The sequence below is a fragment of the Staurois parvus genome, unplaced genomic scaffold (genome assembly GCF_062004578.1).
Source record: "Staurois parvus isolate SC_StPar_1 unplaced genomic scaffold, SC_StPar_1.0 ptg000054l, whole genome shotgun sequence".
Taxonomy (NCBI): Eukaryota; Metazoa; Chordata; class Amphibia; order Anura; family Ranidae; genus Staurois; species Staurois parvus.
In genome coordinates, this window is record NW_028317850.1 from 1,733,137 (window position 1) to 1,741,984 (window position 8,848).

Genomic DNA, 8,848 nt, shown 5'->3' on the forward strand with positions numbered 1-8,848 from the left:
CAGTCCTGATATCCAGCAAGAGACAAGCCCGATATCCAGCAAGAGAAAAACCCGATATCCAGCAAGAGACAGTCCCGATATCCAGCAAGAAACATCCCCAATATCCAACAAGTGACAGCCCAATAACCAGCAAGAGGTATCCCAATATCCAGCAAGAGACAGCCCAGTATAAAGCAAGAGGTAGCCCAATATCCAGCAAGAGACACCCCCAATATCCAGGCAGCAGCAACAACAGCCAGGCAGCCCCTATATCCATCCAGCAGCAACACTGACAAATAAACAATATCAAAAACAATGTACTTAGTCTCAGCCAGGCAGTGAGCAATCTATAGTCTCAGAACAGAATAGGACACCACAAGGCAGCTGCCACTGGCACCAAGAAAGGAACATCTGGTCTGCTACAGGGAGAGGCGGAGTACAGCAGATATCACTCCACCTTCCACTCTCTTAAAGCTTCAGCCAGAACTATAGGAGTTGTGCTGGCTTATGCAGCCGGAAGCTCACTACGCAGGCTGGCTGCATTAATAAGCATACTGTAAAAAAAAAGTTCTGATCCCTGGCGGAGGTGCTAGAACACTGTTCCAGCACGTTCCGACAGAAAAAAAAAGCCATGCCTAGGTCTGTCTCCTGCTTTATGCATGTTCACAGTCTGCTACCTTTCCTATCCTGATCTCATTGAAGCTGCTTTCACCACACCTCTGATCTACTGAATCCCCTCGATCTGACTGTTTGCTTGTTATGACTTCACTAATACTTCTTCTCTAACCTTTGCTGTGCTACTGACTACATCTTTTCTCTGGTTGTGTCACTCTACTCTGCTTTAGCAATGACCTTAGTAACCTAAAATTGTGAGAACAATCCCCTGCGCTTAAATGGATAATCCCTACCCTAAGCTGCTAAACACCTTCCTTCAACCACAAAGTGTAATTAAATGAATACATAAAAATGGTGTAGCGCTAAATAAATACTACCATGTACAGAAACAAACAGAGATCCTCCATAGTGTGAATCAGTATTTATTACTCCAATAACCAAGAAAAAATACCCACTCACATGATAAACAGCAATATCCAGCCTTTACCCATACTATGGGTGTATATGCATGGTTCCGTACGCGGTGACAGAACTTCCGGTGCGCGGTGACGTCAGTTCCGGCGTGGGGGCCATCTTGGATCACCTGGAACCATGCATATACACCCATAGTATGGATAAAGGCTGGATATTTTATCATGTGAGTGAGTATTTTTTCTTGGTTATTGGAGTAATAAATACTGATTCACACTATGGAGGATCTCTGTTTGTTTCTGGTATGATCCTTTGTGGGCGAACGACCATTTAAAAATACCAGGGGATTGGAGAACTCAGGACGATGATTAGTCTGTGGGAGTATCCAGGAGGGTCCATTTGGTGGTGACGAGGCTATTCCTGGGAAAGTGTGGCTTACCCTTAAAGCGAGCTGGCCCTTGTGGTCACTGTAAGGAGGTGAGGGGGCACTTTGGCTATTTTTGGATTCACTTCACGTTGTGCTGAATTTACATGCCAGTTATATTTTGTGGAGCACTATTCAGTGTTATTTGTGCAGCGTGTGGACTTATTTAGATTGGACATTTATTTTTTCACTGAGTGTGTTTGTACACTTGCACTGTGTTTTTCTATAGAGATCATATTGTTCACATTTATTTGATCCCCCAGGTTGTGGGAATCATTTTACATACATTCATTGCTGTGGTTGCACTATTATATATCACTTTTATGTGTTGACACTTTTTTATGTTAACACGGTATAATTAGTGGTATGTATATTTTTATTTATATATTTATATACATTCTATTTGATTTTTGATGCACATGGTAGTATTTATTTAGCGCTACACCATTTTTATTAATTCATGACCTTAGTAACTTGTTTATTATTTAAGAAATTATTGACACCATCTCTGCTCAGATGGATATGACCACAAGTTTCTGACAATGTCACAATAGCCTTCTTGATTAGACCAGATAATTCCATGCTTACTGTACATTCTGGGGATTAATCGAGTATCAGTTCTAAGATATAAAGTGTCAGCAAAAGGTGGCTGCTGAAGGTAAAACATGCTGCAGCATTGGTCATCTAGTGTTATCAGGGGCATGACCCTTGCAATCCAGTTTTTTTTCATTCATAGATGAATATATTTTTATTTCCCGAGAAATATCTTTTTTTTGCACATACAAAAGTAACAATATTCTTGAAAATAAGAACAAGAAAAGCAGCCATATGACATTGAGAGGTAATTATATTCATGATCTATTATTTAACTTGATGTTTATCATGAGTTGTATTTGGCACAAGATGTGGAGATTGGCTTTTAGCCTTGGTTCACACTGTGCAGGCTTGTTGAGGGTGCGGGAATCGCATATGTTCCCGCACCCGCAACCACTCACAGCCAAATCACTGTGCTCTTACAATGGGAACCACAGGGAAATAACATGGCCAAAAAGGCCATGCAATTTCCCGGTGACTACATTTTTTCTTTTGCATGCACTTTTTTGTTTGTGGAAAATGCAGGCATGGCAACCCATTCATTTGAAAAAAAAGGTGCCCACACAAGTGTGAACCAGGGCTTAGACTGGAAAACAACATTGATTTTGGCATGGTAGTTCAACTAATAATGTGTATTAGCATTATAGAACTAGTGATAATGCTTAAAGTGATACTAAACTTGAACTCTTTACTTTACATTGTCCCTTCTATTTTTGTATGTGGACGATGGTACTGTAATTATTTTAATAAAAAAAAATGCAAGTACCTTTTTCCTAATCTATATACAGCTGTCACATGACCCAGCTCTTTCCCAGCCTGTCTGCAGGGAAACATAAGCAGGAACAGCTTCTAGTCCTCTTCTGCTGGTCACGTTAAAAAAAAAAAAACAGGCTTTGGGATACAAAGTAAAAATAAATAATTAATATCCACAAACATTTAAAATGTCATACAAATATATATTTGAAATCAAATTTTTACTTTTACTTAGAATAATAATGAGATGAAGCCTTCATCAATAAAGATGTAATATCCCACTCCCATTGTGTTTAGCTAGTTAGTGGGCACGGAGCAGGAGGGAGTGGGATGTCATTTATCACTGTGTATACACCAACATGCGTGACTCTATAATGACATGGGCTGCTCAGATGTGATGAGAAGGAATGCTCAGCATAAAAACTCACTGAAAACTGAGCATGTGCAGTAGCTGCCAATACTGCTTTGCAAAATCCCCAACTGCATTGGGAACATGGAACAGATGGGGAAGACAGAGAACAGCAGAATACAGAAAAAGAATCTCATAGTGAATGAGTGAGTATGAACAGCATGTAATATAGCATTTGTTGTTTGTTTTTTATGATGTAGGTTTAATGACACTTTAAATTCAAATTTGGGGTTAGGGGAATTAGGTTTAAGGGTAAGGGGTGTGCTCAGTGTAAGCATTCATTTAAGGGGTTAGGTTTAAGAGGGGCTCAGAATTAAGAGTTAAAGTAAGAGGTTAGCTTTGAGTGTGATAAACTAATATTTATTTCATTGTGATAACACAAGCATATCATTTAATTTAGCCTAAGACTATCATTCTGGAAGAATCAGAAACTAGAGTAATAATTATGTAATAAAATATATAAAAAAATACTTAACAATCATTGTATAAGCAATCAGGGGCTCATGAAGGATTTTTCCCATTTGGATACATTTTTTATCCAAAGATTTAAGATTTTTTTTTGCCTTTCTCTAGAACAACTGTGGGTACAGGGTTTTTTTTCATGGACATTTTCAGTTTATTTGTTTTCTTTTTTCCTTTTGGTTGATCTAAAAGGATTTATGTCTTTTTTTCAGCCCAATTAACTATGTTACTAAGCAATTATAAACACTTGCAAAAAACTAACTCATGAGGAAAGTTTATTTGAATTATGACATGTTTAGCATGAGCCATGGTAATCAGTGTGCACCAAATCACCATTCAAAGCAAAATATGTAACGACATATATCAGTTCCATCCTTTCCATGCATAAGAGTTCACCACCCCCATTTGTAGAAATTTGCCTTGGGCAATCCTCTTGCTGTCTGGTGCTTTCTCTGCAGAGTTCATTGTCAGACGTTCAACGAGGTGCGTTACATTCTCTTGGCTGAGAACTTTTTTTTTTTGTGATTGTGGAAGTTGATATCTACTGGAACAAGTAGCACATCTCAGGTGAAGCATTTGTGCACGCTGTTGTGCTCCACTACTGGTGTTTAAAAGATGTAATGAAAGAGAACTGGGCTTTTTTGGTACAGTACCTGCAAAAAAATCATATGTATGACCATGCTTTATGATAACCAGTTAAATAGATTACTTAATTATACAAGATAAATGAATGTGTCTAGAGCAGGGGTCTCCAAACTGCGGCCCTAGGGCTGGATGTGGCCCTTTGTTTATCTTTATCCAGCCCTTGGGGCACTATCCTTCCCTCAGATAAAAGGCACCACCCCCCCCCCACTAACACCTACAATGGCCCATCATTCCTCCCACCGACACCAACATTGGGTGACTATTCCTCCCACTGAAGCCAATGATGGAGGATGGAGCACTATTCCTCCTACTGACACCAACAATGGACCATTATTCCTCCCACTGACACCAATGATGTGGCACTATTCCTCCCACTGACACAAATGATGGGGCACTATTCCTCCCACTAACACCAATGGTGGGGCACTATCCCCCCCCCCACTGACACCAAAAATGGGCCAATATTACTCCCACTTACACCAATGATGGGGCACTATTCCCCCCACTGACACCAACAATGTATTCATTATTCCTCTCAATGACACCAATGATGGGGCACTATTCCCCCTACTGGCTCCAACAATGGGACCTAATTTCTACCACTGACACCAACAATGGGCCTTTATTCCTCCCACTGGTACTAATGATGGGGCACTATTCCTTCCATTGATACCAACACTGGGGTACTATTCCTCTCACTGACACCAATGATGGGGCACTATTCCTCTCCCTAATACCAAAGGTGGGACATTGTTTAGTCCCACTAATTTCAAAATATTTTCTACTCCCACTGGCCACAGTCCAGCCCCCCTAAAGTCTGAAAGATAGTAAACTAGTAGATAGTACTAGATAGTAAAGATAGTAAAATAGTAAAAAATGTATAGAAAGTTTGGAGACCCCTGGTCTAGATTGACAAGTTTCCTAGGGCTGCCAGCTTATGGTACTGAAACAAGAATACAGTGTTGATATCAACAGGTTGCTGCTGTATATTATCCTCTTGCCACTTGTTTTGATCATGTTAATGTATATTTGATAATTATTTCATTAATTGTTATCTGTATTTTGTAGTCTGTTACTTTTATATAGCATTTCTTGTAAATAATACAAGTATCAGTGTCAGGACTGGGATCTAAACTCACAACCTCTGCTGTGTTCAGCAGCAGATTTTCTTGCTGAGCCACTTGTGATGCTGTACAGCATCCTGTCTGATTCTGACTCTTGCTTTGTACCTTGTTTCTGGTGAACCTTGAACTCTGTGCTCCTCCCATGAACTTCCTATTTAAGCCATGCCTTTGCACTTCCTGTTTGTCAGATTATTGTGCTCTCTCCAACCAATATCTTGCTCCTTTGCATACTGGCAGCTGTCCTTATCTCCAATATCACTCTTTACCGACCTTTGGCTTGTTCCTTGACTATGCTTCCACTTGATCCCACCTGCAACCACTTGTTACCAACTTTTGCCTGTTTACTGACTATCCTGCTGCTTGATCTCTATCTGCTATGTCTGCTACTGTACCCCATTTTTTGCACCTCCCGGTGGGGCATTCCTGAGGCTCTCTCCCTCCTCAATGGGTCAGAGACGCCAAAAGGAGCCATTGGCCATTGTCAATGGACACACAGAACAGGGCTTGAGAGCAAGCACACACGAGTGCTCCCATAGCAAGCGGCTTGCTATGGGGGCATTCAGCAGGAGGGAGGTGCCAGGAGCATCGGTGCAAGATTTTGCTTGCTTGCGATTGGATGACTGATGTGGATACTGCTTCACCTAAATTCTTTAGTAAATCAGCTTTAAAGTTAAGTGTACCATAAATGGAATATAATATTCAGTGCTTTTTAATTTTAGCTATAGGACACTGCAGGAGGTAATAGGGGATTTCTTTTAAGCAAGGGGATATTTCCTTTTAGAGTTTTTCCTGTTTTTACTCAAAACAGATTTACCCATTGGAAGATTTTACCTCACTTCCTGCTCCTGTTACAGCTCAAAAATGTTGGATATTCTATGATTTTTAGCCTCACTCTTTAATTGTCCTGTTTGACGTTATCACCAAAAATTAAGATGAAAGAAAATTCCAATTTTGGTTTGTGCCTAGAACAGTAGTAGGTTGGATTGGATATCTTCCAAAGTGGACATTAGTCTGGTGACCATGGTGACAACTAGGGATTTGCTCGCTTTAGGGGAATTTCTTCTCACTTCATGTTTTACCTATAGGACATGAGGTGAAGAGAAATCTTCCCAAAAAGGACACAGATGGCAAATAAAAACCTAGCAGAGGTTACAACTCTCCTTTACTCCAGGGGTCTTTAAACTTTTCAGTATGAGGGCTACCTTGTATATTTTACCAACTTTCATAGGCTGAAAGAAATCCCCATTAGAGCCCCCCCCCCATTAATTCAGGTTCCCCAGCAGAGTCCCCTCTTTCATTTGGTCCCCCAGCAGAGTCCCTTCTTTCAGCTGGTCCCCCAGCAGAGTCCCACCTTACATGAGAACAAAAAAAAGATATACCTGTTCTCAAATACCAATAGCTTATACATGCATTTATCTATCAGGTGCAAAAGGGGTGTAGCCAAATATTAACTCTTTAAATCCTGAAGGAACCCTCTGCACACTGCTAATTACCCTTTCCAGCAAATGTTGCAATAAAAATAGTGAATTTTAGTTCACACATATTGCAATACATGTTTAAGCCGGCCAACTGCATCAAAGTAATCCCTCTATGGCCAGTCTTACTCTGCCAACACAAATGCTGCTGTGGACACAATGCCAATATGGGGCAAACAGACACAAGTTCCTCCTGGATTTCTAGTGTTAATATGTGACTACACCTCTTTAGCACCCGATAGATAAATGCATGTACAAGCTATTGGATTTTGAGCACAGGTACATCTTGTTTTTGTTGCATATTTGGTCAGTAGCCAGAATTAAACCTAGTAGATCCCCCCACCTTGTGTTTGTTTGCCCCATGTTGGCATTGTGTCTACAGTATCATTTGTGTTGGCAGAGCAGAGTAGGACTGGACATAGAGGGATTACTTTCACACAGTTGCCCAGCTTAAACATTTTCCTCCAGGATTTCCACCTTACATGAGGGTCCCCATCAGAGTTCCCCTTACATCAGGATCCACATCAGAGTCCCCCCTTACATCCGGTTCCCCAACAGAGTTCCACCTTACTTGAGGATCCCCATCAGAGTTCCCCCTTACATCAGGATCCTCATCAGAGTTCCCCCTTACATCAGATTCCCCATCAAAGTCCCCCCTTACATCAGGATCCCCATCAGAGACCCCCTTACATCATTTTCCCCATAAGAGACCTCTCTTACATCAGGGTCCCTATCAGATTCCCTCCTTACATCAGAAGCAGAGACCATAGACAGACTCTGTTGACCATAACCCTAAATCAGTGCACATTGAGGATATGCAACTAACTCTAGCTGAGGGACAGATATAGTCCTGCAATCTTATTTGGCTTTAGTTCTACTTTGATTGTAATTCCATCGTAAGCTTTCTCCATTAACTTATTTCTCTGATGATCACCTTATATCTCATATATATATATATGTACTCCTATTGCATCTCCTGCATCTAGAGGTTATAAATACGGTTTAGCATTTCCTGTAAAAGAAAAAATGTGATATTATGAAAATTGTACCTAAACCCTGCAAGCTTCCCAAAAAGATAAGTGGAATGTTGTGGTTCTTTGATAAAAATAAGTAAGATTACATTGACTGAGAGTCAGCAAGTTTCAACAGCGATGAAGTTAATAGAGAACCTGCAATGCTGATTATTAGAAATTATTTCTGATTGGTGGAATTATGATACTGGTCACTGACGCACCTTTTTTCTGGAATTCTGCTCCGGCCAGTCTCTCAGGCAACAGTCATGTTGAATACATCAAGGTTGCTGTTGTGTCCGAGCTTGCAGCTTTTTGAATTATAATTGTTGAGATGAAACCACCTGCATGTGTTGAGAAGAAACATCATACTAGATATATAATGCTGATAGTGTAACTATACAAGCATACAAATATAAAAGGCAAGTACAACATTTACAGTTCATTTCCAAAATTTTCAACCTGCATGCCGACAAGGTTGTATTTTTTAAATTGCCTTGGCCTCCCCTCTGATTTCTATAGTACGTTCCTTTGCTTTGTACATAAGAACTGCCAATGTGACTTGTCCTGCAGGTTTCGTTTGAAAATAGAGTAACTAGGCACTAAGATTGAACACATAACAGCGGACCACTAATTGTATTTCCTTCTTGTGGCACCCAACCAGTATAGATTAATGTCAGGCTTCTCTGCAGATCAAACAGAGCTGAAAGTAAATATTTAAACAAATCATATTTAAACAACTAAAAAATGTGTGATTTGCTAATTGCCATTATCTCTAGAAATAATGTAAAGAATGTATTCATATTGAGTGGGGTTCAGGATTTGTAGAAAATCATGCTTACCTTTGCTACTACTAAACACCCAGATCTGCTTGATCAGACGCTTTCACAAGCTGGTAATGGCTTGTAAACAACAAACCAAAACTGGAAGTGACACAATCCTTGCTG

General features: G+C 40.2%; 1 long non-coding RNA gene across 1 annotated transcript; it reads right to left on the reverse strand.

Annotated features, from left to right (window-relative positions):
- Positions 1 to 3,905: 3,905 nt before the first annotated feature.
- Positions 3,906 to 8,246, reverse strand: LOC149470033 (uncharacterized). Its single transcript, XR_016311287.1, has 2 exons — positions 8,126 to 8,246; positions 3,906 to 4,300 (listed from the first exon to the last, which is right to left on the reverse strand). It is a non-coding gene; the product is annotated as an uncharacterized LOC149470033 (long non-coding RNA).
- Positions 8,247 to 8,848: the final 602 nt, after the last annotated feature.